Source organism: Astyanax mexicanus, chromosome 16 (assembly GCF_023375975.1).
Source record: "Astyanax mexicanus isolate ESR-SI-001 chromosome 16, AstMex3_surface, whole genome shotgun sequence".
NCBI lineage: Eukaryota > Metazoa > Chordata > Actinopteri > Characiformes > Acestrorhamphidae > Astyanax > Astyanax mexicanus.
In genome coordinates, this window is record NC_064423.1 from 1,390,400 (window position 1) to 1,411,689 (window position 21,290).

The 21,290-nt window shown below is 34.9% G+C and overlaps 1 protein-coding gene and 2 long non-coding RNA genes across 6 annotated transcripts in view; 2 read left to right on the forward strand and 1 right to left on the reverse strand.

Annotated features, from left to right (window-relative positions):
* The window catches only part of LOC125782228 (kinesin light chain 1-like), a 99,665-nt gene that overhangs the window by 32,853 nt on the left and 45,522 nt on the right, over positions 1-21,290 (reverse strand). The gene's annotated exons all lie outside the window — the stretch shown is intronic.
* Positions 1-21,290, forward strand: part of LOC125782231 (uncharacterized) — a 140,916-nt gene that overhangs the window by 29,763 nt on the left and 89,863 nt on the right. The gene's annotated exons all lie outside the window — the stretch shown is intronic.
* On the forward strand, positions 3,148-7,297 carry LOC125782230 (uncharacterized). Its single transcript, XR_007424840.1, has 4 exons — positions 3,148-3,308; positions 3,438-3,601; positions 3,797-3,864; positions 6,483-7,297. It is a non-coding gene; the product is annotated as an uncharacterized LOC125782230 (long non-coding RNA).

The window sequence follows — 21,290 nt, forward strand, 5'->3', positions numbered from 1 at the left end:
CATCAGATATGTTTAATGTTTATTTTTACCAAATACCAAGAGAATTCAAGAAAATTTCTAGGAGTAGTTTGACAATATACACAACAAATGTATGTAAAATTCAGATATTTCAAAATGGCCGACTTCCTGTTGGGCGGAGTCAGTCCTACCAATACTGAAAACGTGTCTAATGATGTCTCTTGTGTTTTTGCCAAGTTTCATGAATTTTTAATCATCTGTGTTCTGACTGTGTCATGGTTTCACTTTGGTTTAGTGTTGCGTCTCTAGTCAATCAATTGCCCGCCATTACATCACCGTTTTAGCGATCAATTATTCCTTTGGCAATTTTCATCAACTGTGTCTGATGTTCATTCTCAGCTAATTTAGAGGTAATCTGACAAAGACTTTAGGAGCAGTTTAAATGAGTTTGTTAAAAAATTGTAAAAATTACACAAATTTCAAAATGGCCGACTTCCTGTTGGGCGGAGCTAATACAAACCAATTGCAAATATGTGCAAAGTCATAGTGTCTACGCTCCTACCAAAATTTGAGAAGATTAGACAAATTTTGACACATCCAAAGCTAATTTATTAACCGTACGAATTAGGGGGCGCTGTAGAGTCCGCTAGCTACACATGAAAAAATTATCACAATATTTGTAAAGTGTTTTTTAGATCTTATGGAATCTGACAATTTTCAAGAGTTTTTGAGCATTTCCGTAATGTCAAATATGCATTGAAACCTAGGTGGCGCTATAGAGCCAATGAAATATGTATATATGAAATTTCAATTTTTAATCAAAGTACTGCTTAAATCAAGCAGGCCTGAAAAGTTTTGTGAGTGTTCAACCTGTTTAACCTCCTCAAACACCTACCAACACCAGAATGTATTTACTTCCTATTTTAATGGGGTATCTCAAGCAATTCAACTGTCCGCCATTTCGTCCTCGTTTAAGATATCGACTATTCCTTCGCAATTTATCATCAAGGATGGTAGTAGTTTATTGTTGACAAATATCAAGAGTATTCAACAAATTCCCTAGGAGGAGTTCGACAAAGTATGCAAAAAATGTGTGTAAAATGCACGTTTTTCAAAATGGCCGACTTCCTGTTGGGCGGAGTCAATCATATCAACACTGAAAACGTGTGTAATGATGTCTTTTATATTTTTGCCAAGTTTCATGAATTTCCAAGCAGCTGTATTCTGACCATGCTAATGTTTCTATTTGGTTTAGTGTTGTGTCTCCATTAAATCAATTGCCCGCCATTACGTCATCGTTTCAGCTATCGACTATTCCTTCGCAATTTAGCACCACGTATGTCTGGAGACTATCCACAGACAATTTAGTTGTAATCTGACAAAGACTCTAGGAGGAGTTCGAATGAGTTCGTGAAAAATGTGTAAAAATTTAACATTTTTCAAAATGGCCGACTTCCTGTTGGGCGGAGCTAATACATGCCAATGGGTATTATGTGTGGCATCGTAATATCTATTTTTCTACCAAAAATCTTGAACATTGGGGAAAATTTGAGACAGCTACCGCTAATTTATTAGCCTAAACCAAATAGGGGGTGCTGTAGAGTCATTTAGCTCCACATTAGAAAAACGATTACATTTCTCAAAATCATTTAAAGGCATTATTGGGTCTGCTTATTTAGAAGAGGCTAAGAGCTTTCTATAAATGTCATATAAAATAGGTGGCGCTAGAGAGCTGATAAATTATGAATATGAAAAATTCCAATTTTACATCAAAGTACAGCCTATGCCCAATATGCCTGTGAAATTTTATGAGTTTTCGAACATCGTAACCCACCCAAAACACCACGGGAAACTTTTTATTTTGCGACTTCCTGCCAAAATGGCAGACTTCCTGTTAGGCGGAGTCAAATAAATCCAAGTGATTCTTGATCGGTATAATGAGGTCAATGAGCGTACCAAAGTTGGTGCACATTGGACAAACTTTATCCCGGCCACTAGCAACGTTTGGGGGCGCTATAGAGCTCCTGATCAACGACCAAGCCCAGGAACTGTGAAATTTCAAATTTTTCACCGGCTTTGATGTCTGTGCCAAAATTCAAGAGTTTTCGAGTATCAGAAAGGCCTCAAAAATGGGCGCGAAGTTTAAAAATAAAAATAATAATAATAATAATAACGAGTTGTCCCCCTGTCACAGGGGGACGTAGGGCCCTCGCATAACAGCGCAAATCGTACCGGGCCAAACCGAGAAAATTGTGAAAGTTGGACCCATGTGTGATTTTTCATGAAATGTGCAGTTATATTGTAGTGGCCAATTTTTTAAGAGTTTTTGAGCATTCCCGTAATATCAAATATGCATTGAAACCTAGGTGGTGCAATAAATGCAATAAAATATATATATATGAAATTTCAATTTCAGATCAAAGTACAGCATAAGTCAAGCAGGCCTGTAAAGTTTCGTGAGTTTTAAACTATTGTAACCTCCTCAAACACCTACCAACACCAAGATGTATTCACTTCCTGTTTTGATGGGGCATCTCAAAAATTCTGTCTGCCATTTAGTCCTTGTTTGAGATATCAACAATTCTTTCACAATTTGTCATCAGTTTCATCATATGTTTAATGTTTATTTTTGCCAAATACCAAGAGAATTCAACAAATTTCCTAGGAGTAGTTTGACAACATACGCATAAAATGAGTGTAAAATGCAGATATTTCAGAATATTTTCTGTATTTTATGTATGTATTTAGGTGTTTTTGATGGGTGTGTGTTTTTCAGGTGAAAACAGTGATTTGGTTTTGTCTACATTTGGAAAGAAAAAGTTTGCTTTTTGTAAAGGTTTGTATATTCTGTGTTTTCTAAGAAATTAGATGTATGATTTGTTAAAAAAACGTTTTATCTTTATTTAATCAACCTTTTATATGATATTAAGATAAACATTTATTTAAAGTGCCATTGATTTGTAGAATAGAGCATGTTTGAATCTTTTATACATGAGTGAGTTCATTACAAAGAATTTAAAGTTAAAAAATATTACATTTAATTTGTTTAATAGAGTTATATTAACATATAATATTTTATTCCAATTGCTGTTGTATATGCTAATGGAATGTATGTTACAAAGTAAATGTTATTTTTAGTGATGAGAAGGTATTTCACTATGGTTTATTTTAACAATATAAATAATTACATTGTGAGTTACTGTATGACAAGAGTATAAAGATTGTTTGGGAAGGAGTGGGTTTGAGGGGGTGGATGTTAGCCAGATGTGGGTGTGGTGCAAGGAGTGGATGGGGGTGTGCCAACCAGGTGTGGGTGTGGTGGAAGGAGTGGACGGGGGTGTGTCAACCAGGTGTGGGTGTGGTGGAAGGAGTGGATGGGGGTGTGTCAACCAGGTGTGGGTGTGGTGGAAGGAGTGGATGGGGGTGTGTCAACCAGGTGTGGGTGTGGTGGAAGGAGTGGATGGGGGTGTGTCAACCAGGTGTGGGAGTGGCAGATTTCTAGTCAAAAGCTGGTGTTGGTCAACTGGTCAGGTTAGTCAGTTGCTTTTGGAGGGAAGGTGCACTGCGAATTTCTCCTGCTGTTGCTGAAGGGATTTTATCAGAGACAACTTCCAGACTACTCTTCCAACACTCTTTATCCAAGGTATGTCTTTGTTATATCTTTGTTTTGGCTGTATGGTTTAATTACAATTATTCTAAATTTGTTCTAAATTAGTAGTGGGTTCTTTGCTGTTGCTCTGCTGGTATTATTGTAGTTCAGAAGACATTATGTAATAAAGGTAATTTTTTTGCTGATAAATTGTTTAAAATTAATTATTTTTTTATTATCATATAACAGGGATTTCTGCTGCTGCTGAAGTAATATCCCCAGTGACAACTTTAATCTACAAAGAGTCTAAGTGCAAGGTATGGTATATTTATTTTTAATTCCCCTATGTGTGTGTGTAAAATTTAATATAAGTTATTCTAAAATACTAGCTGAGTTATTTGCTGTTGCTTTAATTGTAGTCATGCAAGTTTAAGCACCAACCTCTATAGAGATGTGTGTGACAGTAAGCTGAGAAAGTTTCATGCAGAATCCAAGATGTACTATACTTCTTAATATGAGGGATTATTGGTATGTTGTTAATTATTAGTGGGTCAAAGTCTGCATAGTGGTAAAGTATTTAAATTACATACAATCTTTTTTACAGTAAATATCCATTGTAAGTGGCCATGTTGGCTGAGCAAAGAGTTTTTAATTTGAATGTATGTTTGTTACAAAAAATTGAAGTTAAAAAAGGTCAAGTTTTCAATACAACTATGTTACAATACATGATTTTATTTACAAAAAAATCTATAACATAATTGGTAAAGTACTTGTTTTGTAAGCTATTGCTCATGCACGTTGGAAAGGGAACCTTTCACATAAACTAAATATGAATAATTTTTTTATTGTTCTCAATTTCAACTATTTTTTTTAAATACAGAAAATAATCTGTTTAATAGTGAGTTACTATAATATTTTGCACATATGTGCAATATGTGCACATTCTCTAACCAAGTAACCTGCTACCTGCACCCATCACTGTGCTGTTGTCACCTAGAGGGGATTAAAAAGGGCTCATTGTTGTAGCTGAGAAAGGAATGTGGCCGCCATCAAGACACTCTTTGAGTCTGATTGGGCGATTAGCATAACTATTAACTGGGCAACACACACAGTCAGTGGTGGGGGTGAAGTGGGGGGTGGTGACCAAATGCAGATAAATTCTATTCTATGATGTGGCAATGTGGTGATGAGTGTAGCAGATAATAATAAATAAATGTAAAGGTAATAAGTAAATACTTTTAGTCAAGTTTTAACTGCAAAAATAATACATTGTAATGAATTATTACTGGTTTAATACAAGCCAAAATGATGGCTATACATTTTTGTATGTGTTTGATTTTTTTTAATTATTGAGATTATTTGTTTGCTAAATGAATTCAGTAGGTAAAAAAGTATGTTTTAACCATTTGATTTGCAGCATGGGTCAATTGTGAGCTGTGTAAGTTTTAAATTTCTATATATTTTTGAATAAAAGCTTTTTTTGTATCACCACCCCTCTAATGTACACATGGGTCAAAATTACCTGCATTCATTTTCTGTGTTATTTCAGGTATGGCTGAGGGTTTCTTTAGCAGAAATATTCATTTTTACTTGTCTTAATTTATGAGAAAACAGCTTTTGTATTTGCTATTTCACAGCTCAGCACAGCTCCCGTCACACACCTCAGTAATGTTTTACCATAACATTACCTTAAATATTTGACCCGTAGTGAAATATAACTGTGCATAATATATGATTAGGTTTAGGTTACCATGCGAGTGAGTACATTTCCTACAAGCTATTATTATTATTCTCAAGCTATATTATTATTATTATTATTATTGTACATATTCTTTTTTAGTTAGTTAAATCTACTGTAGCTAGTTAACTATTATAGTAAGCTTAGCTAACTTCTTAGCTAAATACATCAGTATGCCATTTAGCTGCATGTGGTAAAGTTATAACAGTTTAAAAATATTCAGTAGGAAAAAAAATCTGCAAAATTTAGATTTTGTAAATAACAGTAAATTTAAAGAAAAAAAAAGATTATGACTTTTATACACAGATAATAATAATAGACATTAATGTACTTAGTCATTCTAACTAAAAGTTAACTATCATTTTTAGTTATAGTTAGCTAACTATAACTAGCTAATAATAATAATTATATATTATAAGTTATATTAAAGATGCTTTATTCAAAGTTCCACTGCATATGGTATCTGCATTTGGGTCTATCTGCTTCACTACCCCAAAAACCTGACAGCATGTGTGTGTGTTATTTAATGTTAAAAGCAATACTGAGTTAGCTGTGTGATGGGAGCTGTGCTGAGTTGTGAAATGGTAAATGTGGGTTGTGTCTGATGTGTGTGTGTAACCCAATGTAAAACCATAAAAGCTGCTTCTTCATAAAGTAATAAAAAATTGTGCTAAAGAAACCCTTATGAATTAACATGAATTAACAAAGAAAATGAATGCAGGTATTTTTTGACTCATGTGTGCATTATACAAACAGGGCTTTTATTTAAAAAGACGGAAACATTTTAAATAAGGATGTATAGTGATCAAAAACAAGTTAGTTCAGAGATTCTGAAGTTCTGAATCACTTAATTTATTGCAAATATATATCATATATTAAAAATGTATGGGTCATTTTTGACCCATGTTGTGAATTAGAAGTGCTGTGCAAAGGCAAAGTATCAAAGGGTTAAACAATCATTATGCATGATGCATTCTGATAACCTTTAGCTAATAGTTTATTCAGACACAATATGTTTTGGACAAGCATTTAATTATAGTTTATGTAACTACATAATATTTAATGTTCACACCATGTTATATATGCATCTGTAGTATAATCTGTATTCTAATTGAAAGAGGTATGTTTTGTAAATTGTGTAATAGTGTAACTGGAAGTGCATTTTATTAATGAAAATTGTCTTACTTTATTTTACAGATGCCACGGAAAAAGTCATTCAGAATGAGGCGTGCGCCCAAGACTGTGAGTACTGTGGTTGATGTGCAGTGCTGCTGCGATTCTAAATTAGTTGGTGGATTGGTGTGTGGTACCAAGCATTTCAGGTTGCTCGACAGAAACAATGAAAGAACAGAGATTTGTAGTGTTTTAGGTCTTATTAGGCATAAAGTGTCAAATGTGTGTACTTGGAAGGGTGGTGTGATGGATTCAATTTGTGATGAAGGAAGGATACTTTTGGAGGAGAGGAAACCTACAAAGGGTTTGGCTGGTAGATATAATGCTTTCAACAGAGTGGCTGATGTTTCTCTAGGTAAAGTAATACATGGTTCTTGTGATTACTTGGAGTTTTCTAGTGCTTTACAAGAGACATTGCTTGATCAACAGTCCTGTTTGTTAAACTTAGATGGATATCACTGTGCAGTTGTGTATCACAATGAATATTTCATTGTTTTGGATTTTAACGCTTGCAATTCTTCTGGTTTGCCATGTGACTTTGGCGTCTGTGTAGCACAATTTCACACTAGTCTGAATGAAACCATGCTGTTTTTCACAACATTGCTTGAGAAGCTAAAAGCAAAGGTGTTCTCTGTTGCTAGTGTAATGGTGAGGTTGGCTGATGAACAGGTTTCATCAATGCATTGTCCAAGTACTGCTAACGGTATGCATGAAAGTCCTGTGAAAATCTCTGAACAAAAAGTCTGTGTTCCAGAAGGTGTTGAACTGAAGGAGTGTTATGTTAATTTGAAAAGGATGGCAAATGATAAAGCTGGAAAGTCTACTGTGCAAACCCCCAAAAAAAGAAAATTAGTCAAAATGGAAGCTATCCATGATTCAGATGTTCAGTGTGATATGAACAATGTTCGATGTGTCCAGGGTTCTTTTCATCAAGGGCATTCTAGATTTGGGAGAAACGGTGGGCGTCAATGTGTGGCTAATTCATTAGCAGCTATGGTAATGCATGAAAAGAAAAACGTCATTGGGTGGAATACAAAATATTTGGACAGTGTTCTCATTTCAGGAAACAAATTTTATTCGTTTTGCAAAACACAAGGACTAATTACTGATGGTAGTGAAAGCCAGTATCTGCTTGTAACAGACTTGCCACAAACAGCCAGAATTGATGATTCTGAATATACTTTTACATTTAGTGACCCTGTGGTAGGGGATGTGAATGTAGAGGATGGCGAACTTCTCAGATCAGGCATTGCATATAGTTTAATAAGTGGTCTAGAAAAAATCTTTTCAATGCATGACAGATGTTTTTTCACTTATGATCAGAGGACCTGTGCTATAATTCACGTAAATGGTCAGTTTGCTTTGATTGATTCTCACGCACGAGATGTGTATGGTAGGACAAACAGTCAGGGGAAAAGCATTGTTCTGTACTTTCCTTCACTTCATGACATTGTTGCTTTGGTGCATGAGTGGGTTTTAGATAGAGAGACACTGCTTGAATCAAATGATTTTGAGATTACGGGGGTTGATATTTGTCCTGTTGTGAGTAATTTGGAAAACAATGAAAGTTGCTTGGAAAGAGTAGTTGGTAACACTAGTATGTGTATGTTGGTTGATGATTCTAGTTCTTCTTACTCATCTGAAGATACACATGATGTTACTTTCATGAAGGAATTGCCCAGTGTAAAGTATCAGTTTAGTGTACTGTCTAAAGATGTAGCTCAGGGTATATGTAATAAGCTGAATGTAAGTTTTGAAAAGAAATCTAGCATGGTGCCAGGCAGGTATGGGGATTTAGGAAAACCTTGTAAAACAGAAAATATAGTGGGTGATGGAAACTGCTTCTTCAGGTGTATATCACAAGTAGTCAGTGGTAATCAAGCATACCACCGTAGATTTAGACTTGCTATAGTAAAACATATGCAGGCTAATGAGGCTCAGTACAGTACAGACATAAGACAGGATTACACATCGTTAAAGGAGTACTTGGACAGGTCTAGAATGAATTTTGTTGGAAGCTGGGCAACAGATATTGAAATCCAAGCTGCAGCAGATTTTCTAGGGGTAGATGTTTACACTTACACTAGTGATAAATGGCTGAAATTTAACTGCAGGGGCTCAAAAGTTACAGAGGATGGAATTTATTTGGTTCATAGAAATGGAAACCACTATGAAAATGCTGTGTGCGTGAAACGTGGGAGTTGTAAAGATTGCCATATGTTGTGTAAAATACATGAGTTGAATAATGCATGCCCTATGCAAACACGCTCTGTAGGAAACAATCAAGCTAGTAGTCAGAGTTTGATAACAGCAGGTGAACCCCACATAAACAAATGTGCACTGAAACACAAAGGTATTGATATAGAAAAAACAGACAGAAAGAGGAGATGTTTAAATATCACTGAGGTTGATTGTAAGGAAGCTACAGAGCATACAACAGTTTTAAAACGTCCTAAACTAATAAAATCTAAATACATGAGAGAAAAATACAAAAATGCAAAGAAAGTGCATTACAAAACAAACACAATCTATAGAAACAAGATAAAGATTCATAATGTCAACAAGTACAAAAAAGACACCAGTCATCGTTCAAAATTGATTGTGTGCATGAAATTAAGATATACAAATGATGAAAAATACAGGCTTAATGTTCAAAATCGCAGCCAAAGCAAATATGCTACTAATGAACAATTTAGGCAACAGCTCCGTGAATTTAGCAAACATAAATATGCTACTAATACAGAATTCAGCAAAGCAGTTTGTAAATTCAGTAAAGGTAAATATGCAACTAACGCAGAATTCAGCAAAGCAGTTCGTAAATTCAGTAAAGATAAATATGCTACTCATGCAGAATTCAGCAAAACAGTTCGTAAATTCAGTAAAGATAAATATGCTACCCACCCAGAATTCAGCAAAGCAGTTCGTAAATTCAGTAAAGATAAATATGCTACTCATGAAGAATTCAGCAAAGCAGTTCGTAAATTCAGTAAAGATAAATATGCTACTCACCCAGAATTCAGCAAAGCAGTTCGTAAATTCAGTAAAGTTAAATATGCTAACAACCTAAAGTTTAGGTGTGCAGTTCGAGAAAATGTAAAAAAGAAACGCGCTGTTTTAAAACAAAATCTTGAAAGTTTCCCTCAAGTTTTAAAAGACTTTAATTCTATCATAAGGAATGGGCCAGATTTTGTGTGTTGTGTTTGCCATAGGTTGCTCTTTAAGCATCAAGTGTCTCTTTGTAAAATGGATAAGTACAAGACTACAAATGAAATGCAGGCAGTAGCTGAGCAGTGTATCACTGAAGATTATTTGCATAAGTGTGGTCCTATGTGTGATGTTCCATGCAACTGGTTGGCAACAACCAAATCTAAGTTGTGGATTTGTCACAATTGTGATTATAAACTCTGCCAAAGTATAATGCCTCCAGAAAGTGTTTTAAATAACTTGCAGCTTGAAACAGTGCCACCAGAGCTCAGTTGTCTTAACAGTTTAGAACAACATTTGGTAGCTTTGCATATTCCATTTATGAAGCTCTTAGCTTTACCTAAAGGAGCACAAAATGGTGTTCATGGACCAGTCACTTGTGTTCCTTCAAATGTTGTTGATACAACAAATTTGCTACCACGAGCTAATGTAGAGGGGTCTCTGATGCGTGTTAAGTTAAAACGTAAGTTAACATATAAAGGGCATTACGAATATAAATATGTGAACACTGAGCATGTAAAGAGAGCATTGCAGTATTTGAAAAAAAACAACCCATATTATGCTAACATAAATTACAACGAAAATTGGTTAAATGAATTTGAAGAAGCAAGTCTAGAAAATTCCAATGAAAATGAAATAGACTCATCGCTTTCAAATCATAGTTGTGTTGACAGAGAAGAGGCAGATAATGTCAATTTCACAGATGACCACATAGAACAACCACACATCGAATCTGATGAGACTTTACATGACAGACAAACGCATGGAATGTTTATGGATACATGTCTACAGCCAGTCGATTTAGGCCAAGAAATATTAGATCAGTACGATAACATTTTAAACATAGCTCCTGCAGAAGGTAACAATCCCATTCGGTTACTTTCTGACAAAAGTAATGAGGCCAAAAGCTTTCCAGCATTGTTTCCAATGGGGGGTCCAACTTTTCATGATTTTAGAAATCAGCGACTCACACTGTCCCGCTACTTTAATAATCGTATTTTGAATGCAGATAGTAGGTTTGCTAATAATAATGAATACATTTTTTATGCCCAGTATATGAGTGAAGTAGAACAGGTTTCATCCAGCATATCAATAGCAATGCGCAAAGGCCATAATTCAAACACATCTAGGGAATTTTCTGCAGAGTTAGTGAAAGATAGGCAAACCCTAAAGCAGTTTCTGAACTGTGATGATGGTTATAGGTTTCTTCGACCCATCAGAGGAACTCCTGTGTATTGGTCAGGTGTTCAAAAGGATTTGTTTGCCATGGTAAGACAGCTTGGCATCCCTACATTTTTTTGTTCCTTCAGTTCAGCAGATATGAGATGGGGCAATTTATTAGAAAGCATGCTGCAACAGGAAAACAGGATTGATAGTGTAGACAGTTTAGATTGGGCAGATAAATGTGGCTTATTGCGACGTAACCCAGTTATTGCAGCACGCATGTTTGATTTTAGATGGCATACATTTTTAAATAAAGTAATCTTGTCACCGAGTCAACCGATAGGTAAAGTACTGGATTATTTTTATCGTGTGGAGTTTCAGCAAAGAGGGAGCCCCCATGTACATGCAATGTTTTGGGTGGACAATGCTCCCCAAATTGATAAAGACGAGGACAATACTGTAGTGAAATTTATAGACAAGTATATTTCATGTGATTTACAAAGCAATGACGATGAACTTGTTGAAATTGTCTCAACAGTTCAAATGCACAGTAGGAGGCATTCAAAAACGTGTCGAAAGCGCAACAGTGTATGTCGTTTTAATTTTCCACGACCACCTTCCAAGAAAACTTTTATTTCTAGAAAAACAAAAGAAGAGGAATCAACTAAAATGTGTAGTTGCAGTGCAGTTCCATGTACATGTTGTTGTGAGGTCTCAAATAAGGTCATGAGTAAAGAGCAAGCAACAAAAATATTAGCTATGGTAAAGTCAGCCATATCTACGGATACAAATACTTGTAGTACAGTTTCTGAGTTGTTTGCCAGTATTGGTATTAACCAAGAAATGTTTGAACTGGCGTATAACATTGCTGGCAGAAAAACTCAAGTTGTTCTGAAAAGAGAAATTACAGATTTGTGGGTAAATCCCTATAATAAAAACTTACTGAAGGCTTGGAATGCTAATATGGATATTCAGTATATAGTAGATGCATATGCATGCATTGTATACATAATTTCATACATTTCCAAGGCTGAAAAAGAAATGGGATTGTTATTAAGTGCTGCCCATCGTGAAGCTTCAAAGCACAACAATGTTGATGTAAAAGGTACATTACAAAAACTGGGCAGTGTTTATTTACATAATCGGGATGTAGGTGCTCAAGAAGCAGTGTATAGACTGACGAATATGCATCTAAAAGAAGCTTCACGTAAAGTAGAGTACATTCCCACAGGAGATCATTGTGTTCGGCTGAGTTTACCGCTAAAAGTACTTCAGCAAAAAGCACAGTCAAATGAGCTTACAGAAAAAGCCATGTGGATGACAAACCACGTTGATAGATATAAAGCAAGGCCAGAAAGAGAACCTTTTCAGAACATGTGTATAGCAGTATTTGTGTCTCAATATCGTGTTGTGGGCAGAACAGAGAAGTGTGCAGAAAAAATTCAGCTACAAAACAATGCAGGGTTTGTTAAAAAAAGAACCAGATCAAAGCCAGCGATAGTCAGATATGCAAGATTCTCGGTTGATTCCAACCCAGAAAAATATTATCAGAGTGTTTTACAATTATTCTTTCCATACCGCTGTGAAAAAGAATTAAAACCAGCTGACTTCCCAACATTTGAACTATTTTATCACAATGGCCAATATGAATTAAATGGTGCTGTGCAATATGTCAAAAATGTAGTGGATGCTAATAAGCAAGTATTTGAGAAAGACGATGAAATTCTTTCTCAAGTTCAGCATGTTGTGGTAGATAATGGTAGTTTAGAAGATGCATGGTGTGAGATGTGTCCGGAGCAAGAGTCAGAGCGCTTAGAATGCCAGGAGGAAAAAACACAAAGACCAGTAGAGCCTGAGGAGCATATAGATCAAATTCCTGATTTATCCATTCCAAGTGTAAAAAAACATTGTTTTGAGCCAAATTTAAATGTACTCTGTAGGTCAGATGCTCTCAATCTGCTGAGGACTCTTAACTCTGAGCAGAAAGACATATTTTATCAAGTTAGACAATGGTGTTTAGAGAAAGTTAGAGGGAAACAGCCAGAGCCTTTCCATTTGTTCATTACTGGAGGTGCAGGAACAGGGAAGACACACTTAATCAGGAGTATTCATTATGAAGCAACCAGGCTTTTATCCCAGGTTTCAAGTGCTCCAGACAAGGTGTCAGTGCTATTAACAGCTCCCACTGGAATTGCTGCATTTAACTTGGGAGCTGGTACAATTCATTCTACCTTTTCAATAGGAACAGATGTAAAACTTCCCTACACACCTTTAGGAGAAGAAAAATTAAATACGTTGCGTGTTTTATTCAGTGATTTGCATATTTTGATCATAGATGAGATATCTATGGTAGATCACAGCCTTCTAGCTTACATTCATGGTAGATTACGACAAATAAAGCAGACAGGCGACTACTCTCCTTTTGGTAAAGTTAGTGTAATTGCAGTAGGAGACTTTTTTCAGCTGCCTCCAGTAAAGGGAAAGCCACTATACTTGGAAAATGCCCCATTAGATTTGTGGAATGGCATGTTTTCTAAGTCAGAGTTAACCACCATTGTAAGACAAAAAGACTCTGCTTTTGCTGAAATTTTAAACAGATTACGTACACATCACAGGTCTACACCATTATCACTGCAGGATGTGAAGACACTTAAACAGAGGGAAACTGGGGAAACAACTTCTGCACTGCATATTTTTGCAACAAATGCTCAGGTAGAAGAGCATAATGTTAGGCAAATAATTGCATCTTGCCCTGAACATATTTGTGTAGAGGCACAAGATTATGAAAAAAATCGCCAAACTGGAAAAATGCAGCTTAAAAATGGACACTTTTCTAAAGTATTTAATTCATGCTTACCAGAAAAGTTGTTAATAGGAGAAGGTGCACGAGTAATGCTAATTAAAAATATTGATGTTACTGATGGGCTTGTGAATGGTGTCTGTGGTACTGTTACAAACATATCACATGATACAAATAACACATCGGTAAAAACTGTGTTTGTTCAGTTTGATGATCAAAAAGTTGGCCAAAATAGTCGAAAGCGTACACCACCACCAAGACATATCATACATTCAACACCAATTAATTTAGAAGAGGAGCGTGTTAATAGCAAGGGAGGATTGCGCAGGCAATTTCCATTAAAATTGGCTTGGGCTTGTACTGTGCACAAAGTGCAGGGACTAACGGTAAAACAAGCTGTTGTATCACTCAAAAAGATTTTTGCACCTGGACAGGCATATGTTGCTTTAAGTCGAGTAGAGACGTTAAGCGGATTAATCATTCAGGATTTTGCTGACAAAGCAATTTATTGTAGAAGTAATATCCAGGAATGTATTAATAACATGGCACAATTTTCATTATATAATGTCAGTCCAATTAAAACGCAGAACTCTTTTTCTGTTCTTTTAATGAATGTTCAGGGTCTACATTGTCATTTGTTAGATTTAACTGCTTCTGTCCAAACATTCAGTTATCCTTGTATAGCTGTTACAGAGACTTGGCTACCTGCAAATGCATCAAGTGATTCGACTCACATTGAAGGTTACCAGTTTCATAGTGCTCCACGTTGTCTTGCTTATAGTTCGGAGAACCCTCTCTTAAAATCAATTCAGCAACAACAACATGGGGGTGTTGGAATGTACTGCAAAGATAATACTGATTATAGTATTTTAGACATTTCAGGTGTAAATATAGAATGCATGGTATGTCAATTCAACCAGCTTGAAATAATCATAGTTGTGATATACAGACCACCACAATATTGTTTATCATTGTTTAAAAAATACATCACTCAATTATGCAATACATTATGCAATTTGGCAGATAACATTTTTCTAATTGGCGATTGGAACCATGATGAACTGAAAACTCATGCCATGTCTATGTTTATGGAAAATCTAGGCTATTCTCAGTGTGTAACAGAATGTACCACTGAAAATGGAACACTGATTGATCATGTGTACAAAAAAATGACATCTAAATATACTATCAATACACAAGTAATGCCAGTGTATTTTAGTTTACATGAAGCAATTCATTGTACATTTTCACAAACATAGGTGTTCCTCTCAAATATAAAAACTATTAAAAACTATAATCATAAGTATATCGCTAATATAATGTGTACATTTTTAGCATAATCCAATAGTCTCGTGTCAGTAAATATGTATCTAGGTAATGTAAATGTATACAGCTGCAGAATTATGAAATGTATTTATTTATTATTTACTAAAAAGTCTGAGTACTTGGTGGTTGAGACATTGGACCATGAACACAGTGTTAGGCTGTGCTTCTGGATCCTTGTGAAACCAGTACCAGACTATAACTGTTGCTGTGTTCTGCCCACAACAACACTAAAAAACTAAAAACATGAACTTAAATATTTATTATATTATGATCTTTAATAGTACTTTTACAAACTGCTGTGCACTGCCTACAACAACACTTAAAACCTAAAAACATGCTGTTACATATGTATATAATGATATTTAATACTACTTTAATTAATTGTATTTATGTAATTTAAAATAGGTCTGTGTACTTGGTGGTTGAGACAATGGACCATGAACACAGTGTTAGACTGTGCTTCTGGATCCTTGTGAAACCAGTACCAGACTATAACTGTTGCTGTGTTCTGCTCACAACAACACTAAAACCTAAAAATATGAATTTAAATATTTATTATATTATGATCTTTAATAATATTTTTACAAACTGCTGTGCACTGCCTACAACAACACTTAAAACCTAAAAACATGCTGTTACATATTTATATTATGATCTTTATTAGTACTTTTACAAACTGCTGTGTTCTGCTCACAACACTAAAAATATGCTGTTACATATTTATATTATGATATTTAATACTACTTTAATTAAATGTATTTATGTAATGCAAAATACGTCTGTGTACTTGGTGGATGAGACAATGGACCATGAACATAGTGTTAGACTGTGCTTCTGGATCCTTGTGAAACCAGTACCAGACTATAACTGTTGCTGTGTTCTGCCCACAACAACAATTAAAAACCTAAAAACATGAACTTAAATATTTATTACATTATGATCTTTAATAGTACTTTTATAAACTGCTGTGCTCTGCCTACAACAACACTTAAAACCTAAAAACATGCTGTTACATATGTATATAATGATATTTAATACTACTTTAATTAATTGTATTTATGTAATGCAAAATAGGTCTGTGTACTTGGTGGTTGAGACAATGGACCATGAACATAGTGTTAGACTGTGCTTCTGGATCCTTGTGAAACCAGTACCAGACTATAACTGTTGCTGTGTTCTGCTCACAACAACATTAAAACCTAAAAATATTAACTTACATATTTATATGATGATTTTTAATGTTACTTTCATTAATTGTATTTATGTAATTTAAAATAGGTCTGTGTACTTGGTGGTTGAGACAATGGACCATGAACATAGTGTTAGACTGTGCTTCTGGATCCTTGTGAAACCAGTACCAGACTATAACTGTTGCTGTGTTCTGCCCACAACAACAATTAAAAACCTAAAAACATGAACTTAAATATTTATTACATTATGATCTTTAATAGTACTTTTATAAACTGCTGTGCTCTGCCTACAACAACACTAAAAACCTAAAAACATGCTGTTACATATTTATATTATGATCTTTATTAGTACTTTTACAAACTGCTGTGTTCTGCTCACAACACTAAAAACATGCTGTTACATATTTATATTATGATATTTAATACTACTTTAATTAAATGTATTTATGTAATTTAAAATAGGTCTGTGTACTTGGTGGATGAGACAATGGACCATGAACACAGTGTTAGGCTGTGCTTCTGGATCCTTGTGAAACCAGTACCAGACTATAACTGTTGCTGTGTTCTGCCCACAACAACATTAAAACCTAAAAATATTAACTTACATATTTATGTGATGATTTTTAATGTTACTTTCATTAATTGTATTTATGTAATTTAAAATAGGTCTGTGTACTTGGTGGTTGAGACAATGGACCATGAACATAGTGTTAGACTGTGCTTCTGGATCCTTGTGAAACCAGTACCAGACTATAACTGTTGCTGTGTTCTGCTCACAGCAACACTAAAAAACTAAAAACATGAACTTAAATATTTATTATATTATGATCTTTAATAGTACTTTTATAAACTGCTGTGCTCTGCCTACAACAACACTAAAAACCTAAAAACATGCTGTTACATATGTATATTATGATCTTTATTAGTACTTTTACAAACTGCTGTGTTCTGCTCACAACACTAAAAACATGCTGTTACATATTTATATTATGATATTTAATACTACTTTAATTAATTGTATTTATGTAATTTAAAATAGGTCTGTGTACTTGGTGGTTGAGACAATGGACCATGAACACAGTGTTAGGCTGTGCTTCTGGATCCTTGTGAAACCAGTACCAGATTATAACTGTTGCTGTGTTCTGCTCACAACAATATTAAAACCTAAAAATATTAACTTAAATATTTATTATATTAGGATCTTTAATAGTATTTTTTCAAACTGCTGTATTTTGCTTACAACAACACTAAAAACCCAAAAACATGCTGTTACATATTTATATTATGATCTTTAATACTACTTTAATTAAATGTATTTATGTAATGCAAAATAGGTCTGTGTACTTGGTGGTTGAGACAATGGACCATGAACATAGTGTTAGACTGTGCTTCTGGATCCTTGTGAAACCAGTACCAGACTATAACTGTTGCTGTGTTCTGCTCACAACAACACTAAAAATATAAAAACATGCTGTTACATATGTATATAATGATATTTAATACTACTTTAATTGTATTTATGTAATTTAAAATAGATCTGTGTACTTGGTGGTTGAGACAATGGACCATGAACATAGTGTTAGACTGTGCTTCTGGATCCTTGTGAAACCAGTACCAGACTATAACTGTTGCTGTGTTCTGTCCACAACAACATTAAAACCTAAAAACATGAACTTAAATATTTATTAAATTATGATCTTTAATAGTATTTTTGCAAACTGCTGTGCACTGCCTACAACAACACTAAAAAATGAACTTAAATATTTTTATAATGATCTTTAACAGTACTTTTAAATTGCCTGTTATTTTGCTTATATTAGTATATATTTAATATAAATCTGTATTAACAATAAAGCTTAATTAGTCCTCCGAAGAGGGGGGGTGGTGGCGGGCCCAAAAATGCTCTTAAATATCTATATAATGATATTTAAGAGCATTTTCATTAATTGTCTTCATAAAATGGTAAAATAGGTCTGTGTACTTGGTGGTTGAGACAATGGACCATGAACACAGTGTTAGACTGTGCTTCTGGATCCTTGTGAAACCAGTACCAGACTATAACTGTTGCTGTGTTCTGTCCACAACAATATTAAAACATGATCTTAAATTTTTTTATAATGATATTTAACAGTACTTTTAAATTGCCTGTTATTTTGCTTATATTAGTATATATTTAATATAAATCTGTATTAACAATAAAGCTTAATTAGTCCTCCAAAGAGGGGGGGTGGTGGCGGGCCCAAAAAATGCTCTTAAATATTTATATAATGATATTTAAAATTATTTTAATTAATAGTCTTCATAAAATAATAATAATAATAATAATAATAATAATAATAAAAATAATAATAATAATAATAAAATTAAAATAATAGTAAATCGTAAATGTAGCCAATTAGCCCCATTTAACAAAAAAAATTGTTAAATCATAAATGCAGCCAAATTTAACAATATAAATAATAAATGTAGCCAATAAAAACAAAAGTCACTTGTGATGGTACTCTCATTCATTGAGATAGGGTTCAACTCCCTGGGGTGACCATGTTTTTATGGCTCAAATTTCTTGATTTCCAAACATTTATGTTATTACTACAACAAACAACTGTACCTCATTAAGCAATAAACAAGACATTTTTCAAAAAAAGCAAACTTCCTGTTGGGCGTAGCTAATACAAGCAATTGGCAAATATGTGCAGGATCATAGTTTCTATGTTCCTACCAAAATTTAAGAATATTAGAGAAATTTTGAGACAGTTACAGCTAATGTATTAACCAAACCAAATAGGCGGCGCCGCAGAGTCTACTACGTGCACGTGAAAAAAAAATGGCACAATATTTGTAAACTGTTTTGAGGCTTTATTGAATCTGCAAAAACTTTTTGAGCTTTCCTAGAATGTCAAAAATACATTGAATCCTAGGTGGTGCTATAGAGCCAATTAAATACATATGCAAAAATTAAATTTTCCGATTTAAGAACAGCCTAAGTCAAGCTGGACTGTGAATTTTCATGAGTTTTCATCCATTTTAACCTCCACAAACACCAACCAACACCAAAGTGTATTCACTTCCTGTTTTAATGGGGCATATCAAGCAATTCAACTGTCCGCCGTTTCGTCCTCGTTTAAGATATCGACTATTCCTTCGCAATTTACCATCAGGTATATTAGTAGTTTATTGCTGACAAATATCAAGAGTATTCAACAAATTCCCTAGGAGGAGTTCGACAAAGTATGCAAAAAATGTGTGTAAAATGCACATATTTCAAAATGGCCGACTTCCTGTTGGGTGGAGTCAGTCCTACCAATACGGCAAACGTGTCTTATGATGTCTCTTGTGTTTTCGCCAAATTTCAGGAATTTCCAATCATCTGTGTTCTGACCGTGTCATGGTTTCACTTTGGTTTAGTGTTGCGTCTCTAGTTAATCAATTGCCCGCCATTACGACACCGTTTCAGCTATTGACTATTCCTTCGCAATTTATCTCCACTTATGTCTGGAGCCTATCCACGCCCAATTTTGAGGTAATCTGACAAAGACTCTAGGAGGAGTTCGAATGAGTATGTGAAAAATGTGTAAAAATGTCACAAATTCCAATATGGCCGACTTCCTGTTGGGCGGAGCAAATGCATGCCTATTGGTAATATGTGCGGGATCCTATTGTCTATGTTTCTACCAAATATCGTGAATATTGGAGAATTTTTGAGAAGGCCACAGTTAATTAATTAGCTAAAATAAATAGGGGGCGCTGTAGAGTCATTTAGCTACACACAAAAAAAATGACAATACGTTTCTAAATAATTTTGAGGCCTTATTGAATCTGCCAATTATCAAGAGGCTGAGTGCTTTCCATAAATGTGATGTAAAAAAGGTGGCGCTAGAGAGCTGGTTAAAGATGAATTTACAAAATTCGAATTAATTCTCAAAGTACGGCCTAAGCCAGATAGGCCTGTCAAGTTTTATGAGTTTTCGAACATCATAACCCCTCCAAACCAGCACGGGAAACTTTTTATTTTGCGACTTCCTGTCAAAATGGCAGACTTCCTGTTGAGCGGAGTCTGATAAAACCGAGTGATTATTGTTCTGCATGAGGAGGTCAATGAGTGTACCAAAGTTGGTGCATATTGGACAAACTTCATCCAGGCCACTGGCAACGTTTGGGGGCGCTATAGAGCTCCTGAACCACGCCCAAACCCATGAACCATGGAATTTCAAATTTTTCACGGGTTTTGATGTCTGTGCCAAAATGCATGAGTTTTCGAGTATCGGAAAGGCCTCAAAAATGGGCGCAAAGTTTGTAAATAAAAATAATAATAATAATAATAATAATAAACATTCCAAAAACAATAGGGCTTTGCACCTCCGGTGCAGGCTTCGCCTGCGCCTTCGGTGCTCGGGCCCTAATAACGAGTTGTCCCCCTGTCACAGGGGGACGTAGGGCCCTCGCACAACAGCGCAAATCGTACCGGGCCAAACCGAGAAACCGGTGAAAGTAATTTTGAGGTCTTATTAAGTGTGGTAATTTTCAAGAGTTTTCTATCCTGCCAAAAATGTGAAATACCCATTTAAAATACAGGTGGCGCTATAGAGCTGTTAAAACAAATATTTGAAATTCTAATTCTAGATCAAACAACAGCCTCAGATAAGCAGGCCGGTCAAAGTTTGTGAGCTTTTCTCTCTTATAACGTCCTCAAAACTCCTAGCATTACCTATGTGTCAACCTCCAGTTTTGATGTGGCATCTCAAACATTCAACCGTCCGTCATTCCCTTCTCGTTTAAGATATCGACTATTTCTTCACAATTTATCATCAGATATGTTCAATGTTTATTTTTACCAAATACCAAGAGAATTCAACAAAATTTCTAGGAGTAGTTTGACAACATACGCAAAAAATGTATGTAAAATTCAGATATTTCAAAATGGCCGACTTCCTGTTGGGCGGAGTCAGTCCTACCAATACTGAAAACGTGTCTAATGATGTCTCTTGTGTTTTTGCCAAGTTTCATGAATTTTTAATCAACTGTGTTCTGACTGTGTCATGGTTTCACTTTGGTTTAGTGTTGCGTCTCTAGTCAATCAATTGCTCGCCATTACGTCACCGTTTTAGCGATCAACTATTCCTTTGGCAATTTTCATCAACTGTGTCTGAT